The sequence below is a fragment of the Miniopterus natalensis genome, chromosome 5 (genome assembly GCF_054644295.1).
Source record: "Miniopterus natalensis isolate mMinNat1 chromosome 5, mMinNat1.hap1, whole genome shotgun sequence".
Lineage (NCBI taxonomy): Eukaryota > Metazoa > Chordata > Mammalia > Chiroptera > Miniopteridae > Miniopterus > Miniopterus natalensis.
Genome location: NC_142085.1, coordinates 83476572 through 83504199, shown reverse-complemented (window position 1 = coordinate 83504199; position 27628 = coordinate 83476572). Strand labels below are relative to the sequence as shown.

The 27628-nt window shown below is 40.4% G+C and overlaps 1 protein-coding gene across 3 annotated transcripts in view; it reads right to left on the bottom strand.

The window, feature by feature from the left end:
* The window catches only part of ESR1 (estrogen receptor 1), a 191183-nt gene that overhangs the window by 103995 nt on the left and 59560 nt on the right, over positions 1–27628 (bottom strand). The gene's annotated exons all lie outside the window — the stretch shown is intronic.

Here is a 27628-nt window from a genome sequence, read left to right as displayed (position 1 = left end):
AACCTTTTATTCTATTTAAAGAGACGCTTTGAGGCACAGGTATGCTGGTAAGTGTTTGACAACCAGCTGTTCAAGAAAAAAATTTTAAAGGCTTTGATTTGTAGCCTTCGCCAATTTCCATTGTGTAAATACTCCTTCCATGGCAAATTTCAAGCTACTTGTCTGACATCAAGCAGCTTACAAAACTCCTGAAAATTGAACAATAGGCTTTTGTGAGCCAGTACAAACTGGCTCTGACAAACTCTGTGTGTGTGTGTGTGTGTGTGTGTGTGTGTGTGTGTGTGTGTGTGTGTGTGTGTGTATAACAGACGCTACAAAAAGAACAGAGTTATAATTAGTTAACCTTGTAATATAGCTTAGCAGCAAACACTGCTTCTGCTATGACTGTTATTTAATAATAAGTTAATGCAACAAGGAGCTGGTTCTTTGAAAAGATTAACAAAATTGACAAGCCTCTGGCTAGACTCACTAAGGGAAAAAAAAGACTCAAAATCAGAAATGAAAGAGGAGAAGCCACAGACACAAGAGAAATACAAAGGATCATACAAGAATATAACAGACTGTATGTCACCAAATTCAATAACCTAGAAGAAATGGATAAATTCCTAGAAATATATAACTTTTCCAGACTGAATCACAAAGAACTGGAAAATCTAAATAGACCAATCAACCATGAGGAAATTGCAACAACTATCAAAAACCTCCTAAAAAGTAAAAGTCCAGGACCAGATGCCTTCACTAGAAAATTCAACTAAACATTCAAAGAAGGTTTAATACCTATCCTTCTCAAATTCTTTTTTTTTTTTTTTTAATATATCTTTATTGATTTCAGAGAGAGGAGAGGAGGGGAAGAGAGAGGGATAGAAACATCAATGATGAGAGAGTCATTGATCGGCTGCAGCCCACAACCCGGGCATGTGCCCTGACCGGGAATCGAACCCCGATCGCCTGGATCCTAGGTTGACACTCAACCGCTGAGCCACGCCCGGCCAGGCTATCCTTCTCAAATTCTTCCAAAAAAATTAAAGAAGAGGCAATGCTTCCTAACACATTTCATTAGGCAAACATAACCCTGATACCCAAACTTGGCAAAGATCACGCGCGCGCGCACACACACACACACACACACACACACACACACACATACTACAAGCCAGTATCTCTGATGACTACAGATGCAAAAATCCTAAACAAAATGTCAGCAAATTTAGCAACACATTAAAAAGACAATACATCACAATCAACTGGGGTTCATTCCAGGGCTACAAGGATGATTCAACACACACAAATCGATCAGTGTGCTACACCACATGAAGAAAATGAAGGGTAAAAATCATATGATTATATTGATAGACGCAGAATAAGCACTTGACAAGATACAACATCCATTTATGATGAAAACACTCAGTAAAATAGGAATAGGAGGAAGGTACCTCAACATAACAAAGACCGTGTATGACAAACCCTCAGCTAACATCGCGCTCAGTGGCGAAAACCTGCAAGTGCTTCCTCTAAGATCGGGAACCAGACAAGGACACCCACTCTCACCACTGTCGCTCAGCATAGTTCTGGAAGTCCTGGCCAGTGCAGTCAGGCAGGAGAAAGGAGTAAAAGGCATCCAAATGGGAAGGAAGAAGTAACGCTATCACTTTTTGCAGATGCCATGATTCTTTATATAGAAAATCCTAAAGATGCCACCAAAAAACTATTAGAAACAATAAACAAATACAGTAAAGTTTCAGGATACAACATGGATGAACAAAAATCCATTGCCTTCCTATGTACTAACAGTGAAATTTCAGGAAATTAAAAAAATAATAATCCCTTTTGCAATTGCAACAAAAAGAATAAAATATCTAGAAATAAACTTGACAAAGGATGTGAAGGGCCTATAAGACTTTAGAAGAGATTATACAAAAAAGCTACAAGACTTTATTGAAAAAGAATGAAGAACACAAAGAAAGGGAAAGATATTCCATCTTTAAAGGTAAGGACAGGTAGCTAGAAAGTTAATGAAACAAAATAAAATGTAGTATTACCGCCAACTTTAAAAGGTCCCAGTGTCATGCTATAGACAATCTAATTTCCAGAAAAAGAAATTTGGACTCAATTCAGGTACTACTAGTGAGAGTTAACAAATTTGTTTATCAAAGTATTTGTCCATTTGGTAAAAATCTGCCCAATACTTACAATGCACAGATGATGCAGCGGTAAACAAAGACAGATCATGTTACCCTCCACTAAGTTTTCAGCTTGGAGGGAAAAGACAATCGAACGTTATTGAGCATTCATTGAATGAATGAATGAATGAATGGTCCATAACATTCAGGATGAGTAATACAACAGAAGGGATGAGTAATACAAGAAGGAGACGAAAAACCTTCCCTAAGAGATGAAGTTACATTTGAGCCAAATCATGAAATTTCCTTTCCTGGAGAAATTTATAAGTAGACTAGCAATCAAATAGTTTAGATGTAGTACTACTTAAAGCAGAAAGTTGAACCGCCACACCTCTTTGAGTCTCACAAATATGTGATTCAAGTTGTTAAACATAAGTCAAAAATGACCATAGGTTTGGGATGTAGGACAATAAAATACAACTGGAGGGATGGAAGAGAGAGTTGAATATTTATAAAATTACCCAAGAGTCATTCAGTTAGCATTAACAAATGTTTTCTGTAATTTAACCCCAGGAGTGTTATATGTTTCAAATATCAAAGTCCCTTTAAAATGTACAAACAGAACAAAAATATAAAATGGTACATATTATATGGCCAACTGCACATGACAGGATCCCAGGAATGGCTCAGTGAGCAGGCATCCTTTTACTTGTAAGTAGTAACCATCACATTACCAGTGACATACCAGTGTCATTACCAGTTATAATATTGCACAAATATTTTACAGTAGTTCAAAACAAATCAAACTGGAATTGAGTAGAGGAAGGTGAAAGATGACCCAACTTCTTCTATTTTAGCCTAGGTTACATGAGAATTGTTATTCAGAACGTCTGATTACTAGCTGTGTCTCAGTTCTTAGTTATATAAAGAGATGGGACATAAAAGTGGCATGCATAATTAAAATCCAAAGATAAAATTAAAAATTCATTCTCTCCTCCTTACCAAGACATCTTCCAGTATTGCTTGTAGAGCAGAGACACAAATTGATATGTATTTTACTTAAGCTCATTTCCCTTTACCTAACTTATTTTAACTATCAATGAAAAAAAAAAAATCAAACTACCATCAGTTCACAGAGCAAAGGGCAAAAACCAATTAGCTTAAATGATGCAAATACTAAACAGACAGCCTCTTGATAGTCAAGACATTTATTTGTAGCAAATAGCATTTTTTGCTAATAATGCCACATAAACAAGAAGTATTGTCATTCAGTACACAAAAATGTCATCTTCTCGAATAGTTAGGTAAACTATTCAGCAGTGCAACACAGCTGTTGTGCAACGGGTATGCTAGTGTTCACACATTATTAGCTCTCAAGTTGTGTCACTCATTAGACAATATCGGCGTCAAAGCACATTGCTTAATTCCCTCTTTTTAAATTTTTAAGCTTACAATAATTCAAGGATTGCCCCATGGTTTCATGTGAGAGATTGAAAAAACAACTCTCTCTCATGCAGCAAGCCCAGCATACGTGTGAAATGCACCAGTTTTACATGCCGTTGGGTGAGGCTTCTCTAATAGCCTCGTCACCCCGTTGCAAGGGTTTGGAGAAGCTGAGTAGAGAGCCCCCATTTAGGAGCACTCAGTGTGAACCTGTGTGATTCCAATCCTCTAGGAAGTGTTAGCTTAAGGGAATTTTGTTAAACTGACAAACCCAGGCAATTGGACTGAGAATGAAAGGGAGGGAGGTGGCCCACAGGGCGCTCTCTAGGGAAGGCCTCTGGAATTTGGGAGGCATGCGGCGACACAGCACAGGGACTGACTGAGTCCTTGCAAGGAGACAGAAGCTGAAGACACTTCAACTGCTTCAACAATTACGTTCTGACCCTAAAATAAAAAGATCTGTCTTAATGTATCAAACCAGGTGTTTTGGAACACAACTTCTAGTTACTTTAGAGTTCATTTCATCATTTCTTTTTTCTTTTTCATTCTTTATATTCTTTGGCTTGGCCATTGTATCTCAGGAAAATTAATATACTACCTGAATATTCATTACTTAATATAATTCATTGGATGATTTGCTTCTAATGCATTCTACTTTTTAAATTCTCTTTTTTCTGAAATGACCTTTTTTCTTCTTAATACTATGTGCCTCTACAAGAAGCTAGTACGACTTCAGTGAAGTTATTTTTCCAGTTCCCTAAGACTACTTTAACATACTGTTAAATATTTCAAACACTTGCATAATAGCCTTTGTTTTGTTTCTCAATAATTCCGCATTATTCATGAGATACCGAAAAGCCAGACAAAGTGATACACTAAAAGCTTCTAATTCAACGTGTTGAAGAAAACAGGAGTGCTGATTAGTTAAGAATTAAGTAAAGGTAAGAACTAATGAAACTTGCTCTAGGAAATTCCCTGTCAGCTCTATTTCGCCTTCAAACACTAGCAGTGAATCCTATAAGGCAGGAACTGTTAGGTCCCCCATTTAACAGAGGAGAGAAGTTTAGAATAACTATCAAGCCCAAGGTCATGCCAAGGGCAGGACCTAGGTGAAACTTGAACCTAGGTGAAATATGTCATTATTGATTATTATTAACATTCTCCTAGCCTCTGAGCGCATCGGGTTAAGGGCACTGTGAATTACCCAGTTCGTTTTACTTAATGTTCTTTCCCTTCCTCTTTCACACCCGAAAATTCCCACAACCTAGAATATCCTCAGGGTCTTTCTTTAGTCCCTTCCTTACGGCTGCCATCCTAGTTCCCACCGCCAACCCTTCTTGCCAGCGTCAATGCCACAGCCCCTAACTTGTCTCCTCGCCTCCCTTCCACCTCCCTTCCAACCCAATCTACTGCCAACTGGTTAATCACACCCTTTGATCCCCTATTGTCTAAGCCTCTCGAGGACTTTCTTAGCCTGCAGCAGGGGCTGTTTAGCGGTGCTCTGAAGATGCCTGTGTCCTATGGGGGCATCACAGCTGGTGCAGTTGGGGGCATGTTTTTATATGTGGTGCTTGTATTTGGATGGGGGAATGAGTAGTAGAATTTAATCTAAGGAAGCAGTTTTTGTTACTCAGCTCCAGTCATACCAAGGCCCTCCCCGTGACCAATCATGTTACCCAAGCCCAGCATGGGTTCTCCTTGGTCTCAGGCCCCAGAGCTGCGCTCCTATTTGCTGTGACAATAGGGCCTCAGCAGCGATGGAAGGGAGCAGCTGCAGCAGTGCGACTGCAGAGCACTTCATTAATATGCTGGGCATGCCGGGCCCACCGCAGAGCATGTGCCCACGAGTCCACAACAACCCACGTTCCATCTGCCCCGTTGAGCTGATGTTGTCTGACCAAAGAAGAACTTGAAAACACAACTGCAGAATAACGTAATGATTCTTCTCTGCAATTAGTATGTTTTATAATCAGGAAAACAAGGCCCATATGTGTTATTGTTTTTTAAATTAATTCTTCTGCAAAGCAAGTGCATGGAGAGTATTAATCTCTCTCTTTGCCAAATCATAGTGGAAAATTATAATCTACTTGGATGATATTTGTCTCAAATTTACTTTTAAAATAGATTGCATTGTTCTTGTTCTGACTTGTTCTACTGTTGTAAAAATAAATAAATAAATATATATATATCCATTGTGGAAGCTGAAGCCACCGAAGAGATAGCCCTCATATAAGAATGCAGTGTTCTGGAATTTTCCCAGAAGTCTAGGCAGAGAGGGAAAATCAATCACAGATTACCACACCTTAAACTGCATGTCAAATCCCACTGCCTTATCCCAGCACCAAAACCAAGAGTCAGAGTCCAAGTCAAGTAAGGGGTAAGTCACAACGCACATGTGTTCTCAATGACACACATTTTGACTTAGAAGTATAATATTCGCTCTTAAAACTACTGTGCATTTTAATAAAAACTGCTAATAAAACTTTGCTTCTAGAGACAGCTGTGGCAGGCTGTTCTATAAGAATCTGATTTATTAATAAAATTTACAGCGTGAGGAGAAAAGCAATACTTATTTTTCTTGCCTGGCTCAGTTCCCCTGCAATATCTTAGTGATGAGTCTCCTGCTGGCAGGCATTCTGTAGTCAAGAGGAAAAAATAAGACACTGAGGTTCAGCCTGTGGAGCTCTCTCTCTCTCTCCTATTCCTTAGCACTTCTGTAGCTCAGACTCACAGTTTTCCTTCTCAAACATGTAAAAGAAACAGTTTGTCTCCCCACCTCCCCATGGGTCTCTCCTTCATCTCATGCTGGTCAATGCAGAGTTAGATACAAAGTCCCTGCTGTCTCGAGTATGGACACGAATGAGTCCTCCCACCCTCACTTGAGTCACCAACAACCAATTACATTCTCTTGAACCGAAGTGCCTGCCAGTGGGACAGTCATCATACAACAGTCCCACAAATGGGTCACAAGCGAGTTCACCCCAGCAAGAGCTTTAGCAAATCCTCAAGTGGGCACATGTTATATTTCTCCAGACTTACAAGGGGTTATTCCTTTGTATAAACTCTCATTTGTAAACTTTGTCACCCTAAATATGTTAGAGATCTCTGATACGCCCTATAACCCCAAAACCCAGTGCTGGGTAAATTAGGGGCTCAATAAATACATGTTACACAATGAATTTATGTCTTATCCCTGTGGCGATCACAAATCATTGGGGCTCCTTTCTTAAAACATTAAGCTGAACAAGTTCTAAGACTAGAGAGTGACAAAATTCAAAATTATCAAAAGCCCTAATGATTATGAAGTTCTACCACCTTATTTTAAGAGAGCTCAGCAAAAGGAAATATCTCATTCTTATCACTGATACATCAGGCACAATTCTATCTCACCACGCTATGCCAAAGGAGTTCCCTATTCCTCCAATCCAGAAAATTCCTCTCTCTGAAACATGCCAAGATTCCAAGTTTTTCAACGATAAGGGCTGTGCCTCATTCTTTGTATCTCCCACTAGACTTAGCTCTGCGCCTTGTAAATAAATTAGCTTTCCAAGGTAATGATCAATGAATGTTTTATGTACTGAATTGAACCAGCGCCTTTCAAAGAAGGCAGCATTCCACGGAGGGCAGTCGCATTATGCCAGGGCCAGCCTCTCCTCCACAGACTCTCCACTTGCCTTTATTCCCACTATATTTCAGTATTAGCAACTCCCCATTCAATCCAAACAACGCAGCAGATCTATTGTACTGCGATTTATTCCTGAATATCAAATCTCTCGCCCCGTCTCATCTGAATTCCATTATTCACTGTACAAGTTCTTTTCCACTTTAAAAAAAAAAATTAATGCACCTCGATGCAGGCAGCATGTCCACATCTGTTCACTTCACCAAGTACCAACTGGATCCTTTGCTCACAAGTGCCAGAACTGAAATCGTATTGCAAATATGTTAGGCAAGCTGGTTATCAAATGTCAAATATTAAGTATATGCTGCTCCACAGCACATGTCCTTCAGTGGACAGGTGCTTAGCAACCTGACCCAACTACTGGTTTCCTATAAAAACCTAGATTTTACTGCTGGAAAGGGGGAAAGAGAGAGAAAGAGAAAGAAAGAAGCCTGGGGTCAAAGTACAAAAATTGATGTCAGTAATGTCTAAAAGAAGGTAGCAGAAGAAACTCAAAAATAAGCTGGCCAGGATAGTCTTAAACTCAGATAATATACAAGGGTAACCTTTTAAAAATCTGTTAAAACAGTTGAAGATTTAGGGAACTCATCAGTCATGGTTAACAGTCCAATCATGAGTCAAATTTACAGAATGAGGTCCATGCCATCATTTGATTCTTTGAAGTCCTAATACCTTGTGAATATAATTATGTAGTACATTTACACAATGGAATGCTACTTGGCCATATTTAAAAAAAAGGAAATCTTACCTTTTGCAATAGCATGTATGGACCTAGAGAGTATTGTGCTAAGTGAAATAAGCCAGTCAGAGAAAGACAAATACCATATGATTTCAGTTATATGTGGAATCTAATGAACAAAATAAACTAACAAACAAAATACAATCAGACTCATAGATACAGAAAACAGACTGACAACTATCAGGGGAAAGGGCTAGGGGGCTGAGTGAAAAAGGTGAAGGGATTAAGCAACCAAAAAACACTCATAGACACAGAAAAAATATATAATTAGGTGGCTTCCTGGCTTTGCACTTATTGCACCTGTATCCCTCTGTAAAAGCCATTCATTCTGCCTATGTGTAGTCGAAGTCAGAAATTATAATAAAGGATAAAGGACTGAGAATCAGAAGGAAGGCTGTAGCCCAAATGGGGGGAAAAAGATGCTCCTATTGCCATAGTTTAAGAGAAAACATCTAGACTTTATTCATACTTCACAGAATTCTAGGTAATGAGTACATGTTCCAAAGGGAGATACAGGTGAAAGGCTGATGAGCGGATCCCAAGCTTTCTTGGTGAAAGGACTTTTGCCCATTTTTATGAAGGCTAGTGCCACATACATAATTAACCTCATCATTTTTCAAAATTCTTGACAATGGGGTGTGTGTATCTCTTTCAAGATTACTATATTTTTGGAAATGGTGATGGTCTATAAAATATATTGTTATTGTGATTATAGGTCTCCAACAAATAATCCGAAAACACCTGTTTAAATTAGCAGGGCTTTGATTCCATTCAGAAAGAAGCTACTCGGGTTGAACATGTGCACTTCTGGGTTTATTCATAGGGATACCCCAGTTTCTCAGGCCCCAAGCCTTCAGGAAAAGGCTTATGTAATCATTACATTAATGAAAACTGCCTGAATGGTCTGACTGAGGAAAACGTAGAAGAAATTACAAGCAAGGTGATGCACTTGCTTTGTAACTGAATTAGAAATATTTGAAAGCTAGAAAGAATATTTAGCTGAGAGTTTATTAGATGGGATATTCAATCTAACACATTCTTTAGAGATGATACCAAGGTTTTTGTTGGTAGATGAAGTGAAGGCAAGGTTAGCTACCCAGGTGGCATATTTATTCAATAATAATAAAAAATAAACTGATGACCAAAAGAGAAACAGAGGCATGGATGTGCATGGAACAGGCTGACAGCTGTCAGAGGGGAGGGGGAAGGAGGGACCAGATGAAAGAAGGTGAAAGGATTAGCCAAAGAACATAAATGCATGACACACAGACACAGACAATAGTGTGAGGATGGCCAGAGGGAGGGGGGCAGGGGCTGGGTGGAGGTGGGCAAAGGGGAGGGGAAATGGGGACATATGTAATAGTGTCAGCAATAAAAATAAAGTTTAAAAAAAATAAATACTCATCCCACACACACACCCAAAAAAAGAAAAAAAAGTGTTCTCTTGTTGACAAGGCCACATCTAGGCTGAAGCTCACCTGTTGTATCCTGAATTCAAAGCAGACGAGAGAGAATTGTCACTGTGGAGGGCTATTGCACTATGTCACGTAGAGATGGATCTGCATATCATTTCATTGAAACTTTTGAGATACTCGCCTAATGAAACGCTCGAGGAGGTAACGTGGCTTAGCTCAAAGGCCACAGTTGGGGACTGACAAAAAATGAGAAGTCAAGACTGCTAATCCCAATGCCCATGCCCTTTTCCCTGCTATACTGTTCCTAATACTAGCATGCTTTGTCAAATTTCTAATAAAGTGGTGATTCACCTTATCCGCTTGCTGACCCAGTGCACAGGGTATGCAGGTTCCTGTTATTATTTCTTGGTATTAGGTTCATTATAAGCTGTTTTACTTCAGCTGCATAATACAGTAACCTGAACATGCTAGAAAATTATTTCGCAATGCATGATGATTTTTAACTCATTCAGAAGTTACACATTTGGTATCATTAAGCAGGATGGATAGTCAGTTTTAATCAATAAGCAGATGGGTTTTCAATACAGCAATATATATAGATGACAAAGTCAAAAGAAGACTCAAGTCTTCTTTTAATGAAAGATTAGACACGAGTACAAAGGATAGCCTGAGAAGCTCAAAGAAATCATAAACCCTAAATTGCAGGGAATGGAGCAGAGTAAAAAGTTTCTTACAGTAGAAAGAAGAAAACGAAGAAAATTGGCCCCTGGAAAATGATGAGAGAATTGGAGACAGGGATAAGGAAATGGCAATTATTTCCCCCATGACTTTAAAGTGAAGGGATAGAACACAGAGCTCCTGAAACTAAAGATTTTATTTTTCAGGGAGACTGAACATAAAGATGACATGTAGCTGAGGAGAGAAAAATTTAAGTTTGATGAAATGTCCTAAATGGAAATAAGAAAAATGATGGGGGGTGTCCAAAAATGCTACTTTGAAAATTACAAGATTGCCACAACTTTTTAAAGTAACCATTTTTGAACAAAGGTCCTGAGTGTTAAAAGAATTTTTTGGTGACTTAGTGATAGGTATCATTTTTGGCTCAGTAAGTAAAAAGAAGATCTAGTATGCATTATTCTGCTTCATAATATTATAATTTTACAAAATCTGAAATATCACACTGGGAAAGACTCGGCCATCTTTGTGAGAACAAAATTAAAACTGAAGATATATGGACTAAAATGAAAAGAAAAAAAAAAGATCACTTTGGTTACCAGGTCCTATCAGAATAAGTTGTTCTATTTAATCTTCTTAGGTATTCTATTAGAATAAGCTTCCTAGAGTTACTATCTGTATATTATAAACTAATAATTACAATTATTAAATACAATAACGAGCTTATATGCGAAAAATATCAGTTAAACTGTCATTTTAATACTTCTTCTTTGTAACTATGATTGTCATTAGGGTGAAACTTAACAGAATGAACTTGTTAAAAATAAAGTGTATGCATCTATGAAATCTTAATTATAATTACATAGTCATTTCTGATCGTTTTCAATAGCTCTTGGCAAAGACAAATGAGCATAATGAGTCCCATTAGTGGGCGGTGGGTTCTGCTTGCATGTCGGGGGAGGACCCGAGAAGCAGCAGGAGAGCACATGGAGCGAGGCCCTGGCCACGCGAAATCCGCACCGGGTGTGCGCAGGGGCACCGCGCAGTGCCCGAGGCTGCAAGTTACTTGAGAAAGGGATTCTCACCCGAAGTCAGTGAATACTCAGCTGGCAAAGGGCTACTTTGAGCCTTTTATCGGTAAATAGTGAGTAAAATGGCTCCTTTGAGCTTTTTATCAGTAAATACTCAGGTAGTAAAAGGGCTCCTTTTAGCTTTTGAATACATGAAAATGATATTAAGGTCAATATTCTCCCACTCCTAATGTCCCTGTTCTCATAAGACTGCAGGATGTTTACATTGACATGATATTGGAGCATGAGCTCTGTCCCTCCCTGGATTTCACAAATGTCATGGTGCAGGGCAGTGCCTGACACCATGTTTCCCTTTGGTGGGATCAGAAACCTTGGGACTATTCTCACCAGCTGTTCACCTCTCCCATAAAACAATATAAGTTTCAGAGGGGATAATCTCCAGGATTAAACTGTTTTTAAATGGCACACACAACAAAAAAGGGATTGAGGCGCCGGTACAACACTCCACCAAGGGAGATCGGTTAAACAGGCAGGCCAAGCAAATCACATACAATTAAACCAGTCTTCCACTGAAATTAACCAGGGCTCATCGCAACTGAATTTAAGCATCAAGGGATTCATAAAGCAATTTCCAAATGTTTTAGAGGATACAGCACAGCATCTTACAGCCACACAGAATGCTTTGGGGTTCCCTCCCCAGTAGGGTGTTCCCTGAGTGTTAGCTCAGCGGGATCCTCGGGGGACGGAAACGTTTCCTGGCTGGGCTGTGCCCTGTGCGAGCTGCTGGCTGCCTGAGGGTATGGAGCACTCGGATGCGGCCAGTTAACTGAGGAGCTGGAGTTATGATATTATTTAATTTTAATTCATTTAGGTTTAAATGGCCACCAGTGGAGCGTGCTACCCGTTGGGCCATGCAGTGGACTAATGGACAATGACTGAGTGATATCCGATGATGTGGAACGGTGCCCAGGGGTGACAGGTAGCAGCCATCTCAGTGGGGCTCAGTCTGGGCCCACACTGGACTCAGGTGGGGAGTCTGGAGCAGTTCTGGGATGCTCCCCCAGAGAGTCTAACCTAAAGGATTTGGGGGGGGGGCAATGGAAGCAGCATCGCTCTCTCTAAATCATAACAATACATGAGCCTAAGGCGAGAAGATGCTCCCGGGACTGGATTCCAGGCCTGTGTTCACCTGACCTCGCTCCCGGTGGCAGCCGTGAGTGGGGAAGGAGCCGCGGCCAGAGTCAGAGCAGGCCACCAAGGGAGACGGCGCAGTTTTGAGGCCTCTGGTTGAGTTTCAGAGATTTTCAGAGGGATATAGGAAAATGAAACACGGGAAAGATACAAACATGCGGGAAAACAGGAAAATTACCAAGCGTGATAAAGACTATGAAACCCATAACAAGTGAGCCGGCTAACACAGTTATTGAAAATATCAGAAAGAAAAGCCTTCAGTAACTCTACTTTCCCTGACTGTGTCACTCAAAATACCTGAGATTAGGATAAACATTTAATTCCATTGGTTAGCTCCAGGGATAGACTTTTCTATAGGATATAGCATTGACAGGAGAGCTGTATATGTTTTTGTTTGTATATCTCTATTAAGAAAAAATATTTAAGCAAACACCCCCAATAGAGGTACCTATTTTCATTACACCAATATACTAGTATACTAAAATATCTGTGAACATAACACATACAACCTGAAATAAAATTTTCTTAGTGAGTTTAAATAAATAGGAAATTATATTATTTTCTTCCTGCACTTGAATAGATTGTGTCACCTGCTTTGGAACCTACTTGGAAAACAACCACTATGCAATTTGACAGGAATATTTAGAAATTGACCCATTAACTATCAACTCCTTGTGATCGATTCCGATAAGATTTTAATAACCATTTCACAGAGAGACAAACTGTGGCACAATACAGGTCTAGAAAATGAATTCAGTGCTCTCTCTGTGCAGACTCTCAATGACCGGTGAAGTCTCATCACTACTGTCAATTTAAAAAAGTGAGTGCTACCTATTTGGAGCACAGCAAGTCCAAGGGGAAAGACCCATTAGGGCTTGGCCTCGATCGTTTTCATATAATTATTAATTGATTATTCTCAATACAGGATTTGCAGTTGTCACTCTAGCATCTAACTCTTCTGTGTCCAATCTAGTAGCCACCGGCCACGTATTGCAATTAAATTTCATTTAAGTTGAATTTAAAAGTTCCCCAGTCACAGAGCAACACTGCAAGTGCTCAGTAGGCACAGGTGGCTGGCAGCTACCAAAAGGGACTGACCAGAAAGGTCCCCTCTTTGCAGAGACTCTACTGAGCACGCAGCACCGGGCATGCGGTACAGCCTTCCGGAGCTGTCAGAGGTGAGAAGGCTGGTGCTGCCAATGGGACATGCCAATAGTTATATTTACTACACTATCATTGGTCACAACGCTCCTTTCTTGTTCTCTGCTGCCATGTTCACAGCCTCCTGCAGCTGGATTTGTCTGTGGCCTCCACCTACAGAACAGTCCTGCCCTGGTCCCAGTCCCACCAGTGCAGAGAAAGACGGGACGTCACCATTCCTACTCATCCATCTGGTGAACCTTATCACTAAGTCACACCCAGCACGGCATCTACTGCACACCCACGCCCACCCGGAGCCTGGGCGGGTAGCTGTGTCATTCACCAAACGCCCCCCGTCCCCCCCCCCACCTACACCTCTGCTTCGGGGCTCCACGGGCCAGGTTCCAGCTCTCATCCTCCTGCCCAAGCTTCTCAGAGGCCACTCTCAGCCCTGAGCCCACTGGTTGCTAGGGACCCATTTATGACATTGGCCCTCGTGGCTTCTGGAAATGGACACCATCCTCAGGACCCCGCCTGCGGGTAGGTGGCCTGTCCGATACTCCGACACTGGCTCACGCAGTGGCTCCATCTGAACACCCTCCTGGTGGCCAAACGCAGCCTTCTTTCTACCCCAGCAGATCCACTGTCTTGAACCGATACCACCTTCCTGAAGCCAGTTCACCACTCTCACTCTCCCCTGAGTCCTGGCCTGGGGTGCTCTGCGGCCTCTCCCCCAGCTCGAGTCGGAGGCGCCCTGTTATGATACAATTCACTTGAATGGCTAGCAGATGTCGCAGGGAGTCGGTGCCAATGCCGCGGGGTTTTTCCTTTGAGTTTCACTGCCCTGTAATGGGAGAGGACCCACGACCTCGGTGTCATTAGCACCAAGCTCTCACCAGCTGTGCTAACCCATCTCTGAGTTTCAGTGGAAGTTTAAGGTCACAGAGATCAGGCTGCCTTTCTTCATTGTGTTCTCTGGAGATAGGGTGAATTACCTTGATTGCAGAAGTCGCCCAAATAAAAATATTTCAATTTTGCGATTTTTGGAACAGTGTGTACTCCTAGCGGCTGTGGGGCAAGCGATCAGAATGGGCGACCATGGGTCAGTTACAAAGCCTGCTGAAAAGAACCTGATGGTCGTGGGATGTCTTGCTGAGAAAAAAATGACTTTAAACATAAAAGCATCCAACTCTTTGTCAGCCATTACCTTAAGAAGGCACAAATAAAAGAAAAGAATGGGACACAATGTATTGTTTCAGCACAATTTTTTTCTCAACTGTTTGGAAGCTTTCATTGTTCGTGAAATCTTTGTTCCTCACCTACCCCCACTTACCTTCAAGAGGGCCTGAAAACATTCTGATAAGGAATAGAAAAGTTCACTTTTTCTCAACAGCTTCCTGAAGTGCCTCCTGAGTGAAGCACACTAACCTTTCGGGCTTCCGTTTTAGCAAGTTAGTGGCTTTCGTGTGTCCCTGCCATCCGCAACGGTGGCTGCCTTCCATCACCAAAAAACACAGATACGACCATCAAGCACAGCGATTTCTAAGAAACGGGTCCTTTGCTAATGATATTCCAATATCATGACCATGACGTCAAACAAGCTCACTCAATGATATTCCTGAGCTCACCTAAAATATAGTGAAGTGCCAAGTGGGGAATAAAGGAAGGAGCAGCGTGAACCTGGGGGGCTAACACAACAACGCACACGGTTGCCCTGGAAGGTCGCTGCTCAGCCTCGCTCCTGAAACAGGACGAATCACACAAAAAAGAAGGACCATAAAGAGAGTTTCCTAAACATGAAAGAAATGAAGGAGACGCTCAATTTATATAAGAAGATCAAAGCTGGGGTTTTTTTCATTCATAAATAATTCATGCACATGGTTGAAAACAGAAAATACAGAGAAGAAAAAAGTAGAAAGTAAAAATTATCCATAATTCCCTTACCCAGGGCCAACTGCTAGAAAACCCGTTGCCTGTGCTGCCAGAATCATTCATTCATTCATTTGTTCGTGCTCTTCTTTATGGCTCAAGATAAGCCTATATAAATTAAAATGCTTAAGTATTATTTGTAATCTGTGTAATAAATATTTCTACTTTTTAATGTCTGCACAGTGTTCTTTTATATATCATGATACCTGAACCAACCACTGGATTCATTTTGACAACATATATCAAAAGTCATAGGAAAAAATGTTTACCTTTTGACTCGGTAATTCAAGTTCTAGGAGTGAATCCTAAATAAGTAATTATTGTTTGTAAAGATTTAGCAAGAAAGTCATTCACAGTCTTGTTTAAAACGGTGAAAATCAGAAACAATGTAAGTACTACAGAGCTAATCAGAGAGATACCTTGTAGGAGGTAAATGATGATGGTGAGGGCTGGTCACTAACGGGATGGCAGGTTGATTAACTCACTCAGGGTTATAGATTTAAAAGAGAAATATAGTTAAGATGATTTTATTTCCCTGAAGCATAAAAAAATCTACATTGCACATAGAAAATAAATAGACTGGCCATTTAAAACAAGAAAGAATATAAATACCAGTAATTAAGGAAACAATTAAATAAATTATGGTTTGTCCTTACTGGAATATTAATGTAGCTACCCTAAAAATCATGTTTTGAAGGATACCTACTGGCATGGGAAAATATTAAATGAGTAGGCAATGTAATCCCAAATTTGTAAGTTTTCAAAAATATATGATATCTGAAACAATCAGATCATATAATTTTTAAAAGAAATGTCTTTCAAATATGAGTAAAATGAGATAACTATAAATAATTTTTAAATATGCAAGACCTTTTGGAGAAAATTAAAAATATTATTGAAAGTCATTTAAAAAGACCTAAAATAAATGAAGAGTTCTATAAGTTAATGGGTAGGAAGACAATCATAATGATGTCAGTCTTCCCTAAATTAATTTATAAATTCAAAGCAATTTCATTAAAAGTTGATTTAACAATTCCTTTGGAAGCAAAAATAGCCATAAAGAGCCGAACAATTTTGATGAAGAACAAATTCCCCTTCCAGAGGATGATAAAGTCAAAGTAATTACCAAGGTATGAAATTAAAACTGCGATGTTAGTGAAGGCCTGGCCCAGTAGAGGGAAGAGAGCAAAGAGAACTCAGAGTCAGATTCGCTCATCTAGAGGAACCCTGTGCTTGACAGAGGTGGCTTTACAGATGAGTGCGGGAGGGACACATTCTTCAATGACCAGCTCTGGGACACTTTGTTTATGCTGATGGACACACATAAAATTACATTCATGCCTCATGTCATACACGAAACTCCCTTTCAGCTGAATAAGTAGTAAAATGTGAAAAAGGAAAGCTGTGATACTTTTAAAATAGAATGTAAATAAATAACCTTATGATGTCCAAGCAGGGAAGGATTTGCTAAACAGAACTCAAAGCACAAATGAGTTCTGATAAAGAAAATATGATAAATTCCACAACTTAAAAATTCAGTTTTTCTATGAAACATGTGACATCATTAACAAACCAAAGACAAGCTACCTTCTAGATTAACCTATTTACAATACATAAATTAAAATTAAAATATATAAAAACTCTGAAAAATCAGTAAGAAAAGAAAACCCAATATCTCCGCATATTTCTCTTGATGCTGCTATAGTATTTGGACATAAAAATTCAGAGCTGTCCTATGTGTCTCCTTAAGGAATTTTTTAAATCCAGTACCTATCTTTTAACATTTGTCTAGTTCATTTTCATTAAATATTTAAAATGTTTCATGAGTCCTAGATAAAATTCACTATCAATTTATTTTTAATGGTAATTACGTATTTTTCATTTCCATTTCAGGATTTTAAACTATTTCTCTCCTGAGTCAAAATAAACCGTTACTAATACACTGCCTTAAAAACAGTCACCTGGTTATAGAATAGTTTATGCTTTTAATGTCTTCAGTTGATTAAGTCAACTCTGATTGTCATTCTAGGGAAAGGTACAGGGTTGATTGTTTAAGTTTACCCTTCTCGGCTTGTTTTATCACCGACGTGGGAAATTGTTTGACATATCTTAGTTCTCAAAGTCTTATGACTTTTAAAATACAGTGTCTAATTTCATCATTCATTTTACTTTCTAACATCAACTTTTTACTAATGTATTTATCTGTTACCCTTTAAATGTCTTACATCTGTCTTTAATCATCTTTTCAGATGTGGGTGTGGATCCACCAATGGAAACTGATTTAGGTTTTCTCTAAAAGTTTCAAGCTGACTCATGTTCACAGGGAAAACTCCAGCTTGAGCCAGGATCTTTCTGCTGTCGAGCAGAAAACTTAGCTTGCCTGTGAGCTAGGCCGACAGTGCTCATGGGATCTTGCTTAGATTTCTATATTTTCCTCAAAGCCTTATGCGCCCCAAATATGAAGAAGTAAACTCTTGGGCAACAGTTTAACATTTTACTTCCATCATGAAAATTTCTCTCTCTCTTTTTTTTTTTTAATGGAAAAGCAGATTCCACTAGTCTAGTCTACATTTCAAGATTATGCCCAAATCCTTAGTTATAGGACTGTGCCCTTTATTTATATTTCCCACTCACCCTATTATTATACCATCCTATTATGTGTTCAAGCCTATTTTTTCCTACTGTGAGGGCCACCAGTTCTGCCTGAATTATCATGAGCTCTTTGTGTAATTGAGGACCAACTAGGTTTTGTGCCAAACATCTCCGTGTAATTGCACCCAGTGTTCACTTCATATCCTTCACTGGTGTTCTCCGGGCCTCCAGCATTCCCGGCACAAGACCACCTCTCAGCACAACACCACCTCTCTGTGGTCAGCCCTGGCCTCTCTCCTGTCTGTCCCTTAGAGTAGCAGCAGCTCGTCCCTCCGGCTGCAGCGCTCTTTCGTGGCCATGCCCTTGCTGGCTCTCCTCCAGCCGGCTCTGCCTCTTCCCGGGTCAATATTCTTTCATTGGATCTAAATGCTTTGCTGGAGTAAACCAAGAAGTTTCCTGGTACTCACTCCCCTGCCTTCCCAATGGGTTAAATTGCAAAATGCACTCGACGGATTTCTGACAGATACGGGTGGGCACCTTTCTGACCCGTTACCACCATGAAAAGCCAGAAACCTAGATCTCTTTGGGAGTAAATAATGCATCCCTGTGAGGTGAGTCAAGTCCACATGTACTACAGTTAATTGTGGGAAAGGCTCAAGGAAATAAATGGTGAACTGGAGCAAATGGATCAAGTTATTCCAAAATCAATAAATAAAGCAAATGTGCAAAACTTACTTTTAAAAGAAAAATGTTTGTTTATTGAATTAAAACCAGAGAGAGGGTAAGAAAGAGAGAGAAAGAATGAAATGTGTGTGAATGCGTTAAAAAATTAAGCTAATATCTGCCTGCAAGAAAGAATACCTGGAAAATTTGCGATGAAACTGCCATACTACGACTAGTATTTTATAAGAAATCACACGTGTAGCATAAAGTGCATATTGTTGACCCTCCCACAAAACAATACAATAAACATAAACATATAGGCTAAAGGGGAAGGGGGTATTTTCATTCAATAGCTATACCTAGAACTTCTCAAAACAAATATCTATAAAAGTTTCAACAACCAACAAAATAGTTCATTTTATCTGTGTTACTAAATATTATTAAAACAATTCAATAATAAGAAAATAGTATCTTAATTTTGGAAATGGCTCTTTTACTCCTTTAAAACGTGCTGTTCTTTAATGTATAGCTTTATTTATTTGTTATGATAGTTGAAGCACTTGGTGTCATTACTTTTCATGCTAAATATTATATAATAAATATTCCACCATTCAATGCAGAGAGAGGGGGAGGAGGGATCACCAGGGAAGTGGCTTTACTTCAGTCAGGCCTAATCATGTGATCTGATGAACAGACTTAAGCCAAGGGAATGATTTAGCTAAACACCAAAATAAACCACATCATTTCCATTTTCTGTTATAAGAATCATTATCGATAACAAATATTTACCAAAAAAATCACTGTGCTGTGAATAAAGCATTATGACTGTTTCTATAGAAATTACAAACCTAACTGGATAGCTAAGAGATAAACATATTTTTTAAATATAATACTAAACTATTAGCTTGACTCAACTCTATGTGGCACGCAGATAAATCCTTCATCCCATTTAACTAAGTGTTGAATAAAGAAAGATGCATTAAATGCCATACCAGGCTGATGGCTGTGTGCTGGTGGGACAGCACCAGGCATGGGCACTCTGCCACTCAAGAGGCAGTGCTGGGCATGTGACTTGGTGATAGTACTGAGGCCACAGCTAAGTGGCTGGTATAGCTATGGGTAAGTGACAGCAAAGTCCGTACACAATTAATTCTAACAATAACAGAAAATGAGCAGTCAAATGACCTAAAAGTCAAAAATCAAAACTTTGTAGAGCAGGGGACATGCCAAAGATTAGAAATGGAAATGAGGCAGAAAACAGACTTGAAGGATATATCTGACCTTCAAGGGAGCTTAGGTCAAGCAGGGGTCAAAAACCCAGATGAGCCCTGGCCGGGTAGCTCAGCTGGCAGAGCGTCGTCTGACGCCGAGCTTGCGGGTTCGATCCCCAGTCAGGGCACACACAAGGAGCAACCAGCGAATGCATAAGTAAGTGGAACAGCAACTCCATGCTTCTCTCTCTGCCTTCCATTTTCTCTAAAAAATTTCAATCAATCAATCAATAAAAATTGAATTTAATTTTTTAAAAAGCCAAGGTGGCAGAAGCTGCTCTCTCACAGCTGGAACTGACCGCACACAAATGCACACAGCTTGTCCTCAAGCTGGGGGGTTCAAAAAGCTCGGTGCCTGCGTTAACACGGAGGCCCTGACGGCAGCCAACCTGACCTTCTGATTAACACCAGGAAATGATATCATACTATTCAAAGGGAAAACTGATGGTTTCTAGGGAGTCTTAAATGAGTTAAGGAAATGGGCTTTTAGTAAACAGAAAAATGTATTGCTAGTAAAGTATGAATGACTAACGTCGGGTTGAAGATGGCATAAAGTGACAAGGTGTGTTCTCTAGGCAGTGAGTAGACCTGCCTGCTACAGCAAAGGCTTCTTAGGAAAGTAGGAAAAAGACCCTGAAAAAAATAAGTGACTCAGAAGGCGTACAACATAGTGATTGGACGTTTTATAACTTACAAAGTGATCACCCCAATAAACCTCCTCTTTATTACTTGTTATAACCAATTTTCATGGAGGATTTGCCACAAGCTAAATACAATACTGAAAGCTATACATTAATTCTTACACAGCCTTATTAGGTAGGTATTATTATTACCCTCATTTGATAAATTAAAAACAGGCATTCGGAGAGGTTAAGCATGTTGTGCAAGGCCACACATCTCTAGACAGAGCTAAAATCTGAACCCAGATGGCCTGATTCCTAAAGCTAGAGACTTTAACCCAAGGCTGCACCGTATATGAAGAATACTACCTAACACTGGGTGCCAATTTGTAATGATCAAAATATAGCTCATGCCTTTGGTTCTCAGAATAGCCTGATGAGTCAGTTGGTGTTCTCACATAGGTATGTATCCTATGAGATGGGGACCCATAAAGAAAGGGAAATAAATCTAGGATGGACAGGGCTTAACTTGTCAACAGGACATAATCTCAAGAACACTAGCCAGAAGTTGAAACCAGGAGTACAAAGGGCCAGCCAGCAAACTTGAGCTTGTTTAGTCCCCGGGAGCACAGATATCAGCAAGGTTAAAACGGGTGGGTGAGCTGAGGCAGCTGGAATTATTAGGCCGGCTCTAATCCTAGGTCCCAAGGTAATAAAGGGATTTGGTCACCCTTCTATGTGAATGGCCTCTTTCCTACCTTTAGGTTGCCAGACTTTGTGGTTAGTCGGCGACCACATTTTACCCTGTCTCCCTAACACCTTCACATAGTAAATGCTCAGTAAAGGTAATTTGTAAATGATGAGATGAAGTTTGGACTTCACCTGGCATTTTTTATGTAAAATTTTCTAAATAACACTGCTAAAATTTTAAAACAAAATAAATGTAGTAACAACTAGTCTTTCAACACAAGCCTTTAAAGATATAAACACCTACATATAATTTTGTATGTTTCTCATGAATTTTTATTTGTTCAGTCAAGCTTAAACTAAACCACATGTTGCCTCTGGGTATGATCAGAACATTTTTCTCTATATAACTCCATGTTTTACCTTAGGATTTCCCTTAGAGTTGGCATATGTTTCTGTGATTTCCAAAAGTCTGACCACAAGTGTGTTGGTTTACACCTACTGGATAAGTTTTCAAGCCAACATCACCAGACTGGCTTATGTGATATTTAATCAGGAACTTCTCAAAATACACACTATCTTTTCAGCTTCCTTCTTTCTCTGTGCCACATGCAGAAACTAGCAAGCTACACCAGCTCTTGGGACTTAAGTCTTAGTCATGACTATACATTTCTAACAACAGAAAAGAGCGTAGTTATCTTCTCGAAGTCTGATCTCAACAAACTTCTTTTGAATTCTTTCTTTTATATGGCTAAATAATTTATAACAATATTATAGGCATCTGCTCATATCACTATTAACATCAAGCTCATTTTTATGACACTCCCCACTCAGAAGAAGTTCATTTTTCATGCCAATTAATGAAGAGAATAGATTTATAGTTTTATCCATTCCAATAGGCTTTTCCAGTTGCTAGCTGCTCTACAAATTTAGCTGGAAACATTAATATGATAGCTGCTGAGGTTGTGTGTTATATCCAGAAACTTAGATATACCACCTTTGATTTTAGATTCTGATCTTTCCACAATTAATCTAAACTTAGATCATAAAACATAAAATTTAAGATTTGAAAGATGCTTTTGAGACCACTGAGTCCTAAGCCCATATTTTTCAGAAGTGAAAACAGTGCTCACAAATATTAAGTGATCTGCCCAAGAGTCCTTGGGAGAGCCAGGCTCATACACTCCACTGTTAGCCAGGCTTCCTTCCACTTGACGAAGTTACCTTTTTTAATACCAGAATAGCCTAAACATTTAAAAAAGAAAAGGGGCTTTACAACAAATGCTGGAATTATTATCTAAAGATAGTGAAAACCTTTGGCCTGGAGGAGAAAATGTTCTTTTAAAATCATATTAAATAGTAAGTAATATTAAATAATTAAATATTATGTAATTCTTTCATCCATCACCCTTTTCATATTATTTATTATTTATATATTATTATTTGGGGACTTCTGCTGAGCTACTAAGCCAAATGCGTTCATTCATGTTTTTGTTGAAGAGTCGCATTTTGTGTCCACAATAATGGTTCCTAAGCCATGACTGTGGTCTGTGTGACACTAATATCTCACCTGTGCATGTTGCTATCTTTCATGATGATCTAAATCTCTTAGGTGAGACAATGCAATGAAAACAGCACTGAACCAAGGGTTAGGAGTCTCGGCTTCCTGTCTGAGCAGTTAACCAGCTGTGCAACTTGGACAAGAACAATGAGCTGAGAAACAAAGAAGTGGACAGGCTGACCTTTCATTCTTTTCAGCTCTAGACACCGTTTGTTATCCTGATCACAATCGCTGAGACAAAAATTAAATACATGAGAATTCATGAAGTCTCAGGATTACAGAATTCAAAAGCCGCAATTCACGCAATTCAGACAATTCAGACAATTACTGCCCCCAAGTTCTGCATTTCTTAAGTTCTCTCCACAGAAATGGTCCTTACATCATTTCAAGAACAATTTACTTTTATAAAAGCAGACTACAGGAACAAGAGAGACCCTTCTGAGATTTTTGCCTCGCCTTAAAAAACCGTCAGCATTTCTTCCGTCATTCAACCCAAGACATGGTCATCCTGGGAAAGGCAAATGAAGATCGCCCCTTCAGCACACTTCAGCATAAAAAGGGTAAGTCAGTATTCTAACTATAACAAATAAAAATAAAAGCACGAGTATCAAGTCCGTTGGTTCGTTCTGCGCAGCCTTGCGTCTCATGGCGCAGTAACCTGCTCTCAGGAGCCATGGTAACACACAGGCAAACTCGCACCCTCGGCCCGAAACCCAGCCTCTCTGGACCCAGCCCGCACTCTTCCAGAAGTACTGGCTCACTTCTACTCCTGGGCTTTCTGCCTTATTGAGTCCACTCATCACATAGATGAGAGAGGCCTGAAAATAAAGCACACGTCTGTACTCAGCACTCCGACACGAGCTGTTGGAACGCTACATAGGGCATTCTTGCCCTGATAAGAGAACAGGAGAAAATGAACCCATAGGTCCTGTCTGGATTTAAGAGTCTATGGCACCCTGTTTATTATTTTCTAGTCCAAAATCAAAAAGCGAGTATTTCTGGTTGTGAAAGATTACAAAAATAGCCCCAATTTTGCAGCCTTTGCCATATAACCGAAGCCCCCTCCTATGCAGACTAAGGGCTGGGCCACTTGACCTATGCAGGCCCCTGCATAGCATCAGATAATGTGAGCAAGGGCCTGAAGCGGGCTTGGGATTCGGGGTTTGCTTTCTCTGTGCCCCTGCCACCATCGAGGGAACATCCCTGGACTGGCCTATTGGTGGATGAGTGTCATGGGAAGCAAAACTGAGCCACCCCAGCTGCTCTGGCCCAAAAGGCCACCTGACCCCAGGCACCCGAGCAGGCCCAGCCCATCTCAGCAGCCCCTAGCTGATCTCCCTGACATGAGAATAGATTTGGAGGTGAGGCTCTGTTGTGCAGTGAAAGCTATACAGGTTTGAACTCCCAAGCAGATATTTTCCCTTAATTTGAAAGCCAGGACCCCTGACTCTCAACCTGTTCTAGCTCAGCGCGTCTGCTCTTGGGCATCTGCTCTGTCCGTGGTGTCGCAGGCTGCCCGGGACACGCAGGCACGGAGCTAAGTGCTTGCAGCACCTCCCTGAGCAGAATACTCGAGCACGTTTTATTTGTTTGTAAACTCCCATCTGGAGCTTACAGACAGCAAACTATAAACATAATCTAAAACTTAACGACAGGATGTATCAGAAGGTGGAAAGCTGATAGAAAAACAAAGAAGTCGAGTAGGATGGGAACACGGGAGATGGCGAGCACTGTGGGTATGTGGATGAAGCCAACTGCACTATTAAAAGGAATTGACAGGGCAAGCCTCATCGGTAATTGGTGTTGGATCAAGTAACTGGAGGGAGGTAAAGAAGAGAGGCACACAGACATGGGGGAATGGCATTCCAGAAAGAGGAAAGAGCTGGAGTCAAGACTCCAGGACAGGAGTGGGCCTGAGGGTCAGATGCCCAGGTGGTTAGGATGGAATGAGCGAGCGAGTAATGGGAAAGGAGGGAAACAAGGGAAAGTGGGAGGGAGGCAGGGGCCATGGGGCCTTATGGCCACTGTGATGACATGGGCTGAGTGAAATGAGACGCCACGCAAGGCTTTGAGAACAGACAGCGTATGGTTGGATTTCCATTTTTAACGTATCTGTAGGGAGAGCAGATGGTAGGTAAGCAAGAAAAAAAATCGGGTAGGGCTTCAGCAATAAACGGGGAGAAAGATGGTGGTGATTCACACTGGAGGGCAGCAGTAAAGGTGGAGATAAGTGGTCAGATTCTGAAAATATTTGAAGGTAGAGCCACTGTGATTTCCTGGATGTGAGGTATGGGAGAAAGGAATGAGCAAGGATCACTCAAACTTGGGGCTCATGCAATTCAAAAGATGAAGGTATTAGCAAAGATGAGAAAGGTTACAGATAAAGCCTATTTGAGGGGAAAGATAAAGGATCCAGGTTTGAACAAATTGAGTTTGAGATGTTTATGACACACTCAAGTGAAGAAAACACATGAGCAGTTGTACCTAGAAGCCAAGGACTTGACAGAGGGTTTGGGCTAGAGGTATAAGTGAAACTGAGAGTTGTCAGTACATAAATGGTATTTTAAGCCATGGCAACAGAGTATTACCAAGGAGTGGGTACAGAGAGAGAACAGCAGAGGCCCCTGGACTAAGCCTGGGGCCACTTTACCATTAAGAGGCCAGGACAGAAGATGAGAAACACATAAGGAAAACCTAGAAAGAGTGGCTTGTGGGACAGGAGGAAAACTCAGAGTGTATTGTCCTGGAAACCAAATAAAGAATGAACATTAACAAGGAGAGAATTATCCCCTGAGTCAAATGCTTCCAATCGGTCAGGATGAAGACCGAGAAGTGACTGCTGCTGGGTTTAGCTACCAGGGGGTTGTTGGTAACCCTGACAAAAGCAGTTTTCTTGGAGTGTCAGTAGGGCTTCAATCGTTGAATTGAGCTGATGTCGTCTACTCTGCCAAATTTGTAAGAAAGTTGCTCAATCTACATTGAGACATCTGAAGGTAGCCTGGTTCTTACGAGGAAGAAGAACTGGGCTGCCTGCCGTCATTTATTTTACATCTGAGGATAGCGAAGCTCATGAAAGTGGCCGTAGCAGGACTGCAAGGCAAACCGGTATTTAGTCTAGAAATTCCAAGCCTGAAGTCTTCCCCTTCCCACCAAACCAAACCGAATGCCAAATTCCTGCATAAGCAATCTACATGTTGGAAGTTAGAGAGTCTGAGGAAGATCCTGGGTTGGACTAATCCCAGGAGGGTTTGTCTAAAGCTCTGAACTTCCATGACCACTGGCCTACTGTTCACAACCTCATCTTTCAGTGCAGTGTCAACTTGTCTTCTGGATCTGTATTTGCCATTTCATATGCCAACTGTCCTCTTTGTCCTGTGAGGACATTGACAGAAGGGACTAGGGTCTCATTCATGCTTGCTCTCTCCAAAATAGCTTACACATAAGAAACCATGAACAAATAACTGCTTAGGTAAATTGAGTTTATTTATTAATTCATGCAAAAAAGTTTTTGAAGACTTACTTTGTGACTTGCTTAGTGCTAGATCAATAGGCGGAACAGAGAGAGCCCCTGTCATGATGGAGATGACAGACAGACACTGATCAACTAATAATAATAATGACGAGAGCTCATGAGAAGAGCTGTTTGCTACAAAAGGTAGAACACACGGAGCTGATCCAGTGTGAGGCACCAGGGAAGGCCTCCCTGAAGAGGAGACATTCAATCTGCCATCCAAGGCTGAAGGTGAGGGACAGACCCATGAGAGAATAAGGCAACCAAGGCAGAGAGACCAGCTTACGCACTAAGCTGAGAAAACACATCCCCTAAAGCTCATCTTAACTCCTGTATGCTCCTGAACTGCCTTGGCTCAGAACCAAATCTAATAATGATGTTGAGATTATCAGAGTGCAGTAGGCATCATAGCAGAGTGAAATAATGTCTTCGGGTAAGTAAATCAGGCACCCTAAGGAACCTTCAGGGCACTTCAATAAACTTAGTCTGCCTTGCCATTAAATCAGGGGTAGGTATGTGGTTCTTCCTTTTACCTGAAAATAAGCATTTGATTTCATGGATAGAGATTCAGTATTCTAATTGGTATCTAGCCTGGTGAAGAAACTGGATTCTCATTAAACCAGCAGGAAAATCGTGTAAAGATTTATTCATTCCCAGCTGTTCTTTCCAAATAACTTGAAGCTTTATGGTTAGTTGCACTTCCCTAAATAAGTCTTTATTCAGTGGGATTTAGGGAGTCTTTACACAAGGTGTCATGAGGTTATGTGTGGTATCCCATGTTGTAGAGAGTGTAACAAATTATATTGCCTATGGCAAATACTTTATACATATAATTAAAATGAGATGTGCTGACAGCTTATAGTTTTACAACTTTAAAGCTTGGCATAAAACTTATACCCATACATAAACAGCCAGGATGACACGTTTTCCTTAAATGCAGCCAGATACGGACAACCACTGAGGAATCTTTATGGAATATTGATATGTACCGAATTGTGTCCTCTGCTCCCCAAATTCATGTTGAAGCCCCAATCCCCGTACTTTAGAATGTGACTATATTTTCACATAGTGTCTTTAAAGAAGTAATAAAGATTAATTGAGGTCATAAGGGTGAGGCCCTAACCTAATATAACGGGTGTCCTTATAAGAAGAGAAAAGACACCAGGATGGGTGAGGTCATTAAAGGACACAGCGAGGAGGCAGCCATCTAAAGCCTTGGAAGAAAGGTCTTACCAGAAACTGAATTTTCCGGCACCTTAATCTTGGATGTTAGCTTCCAGAGCTGTGAGAAAATTAATTGCTGTTGTTTAAGCTGTCCAGGTTATAGACTTTGTTATGACAGACCAAGCAAACTAAAA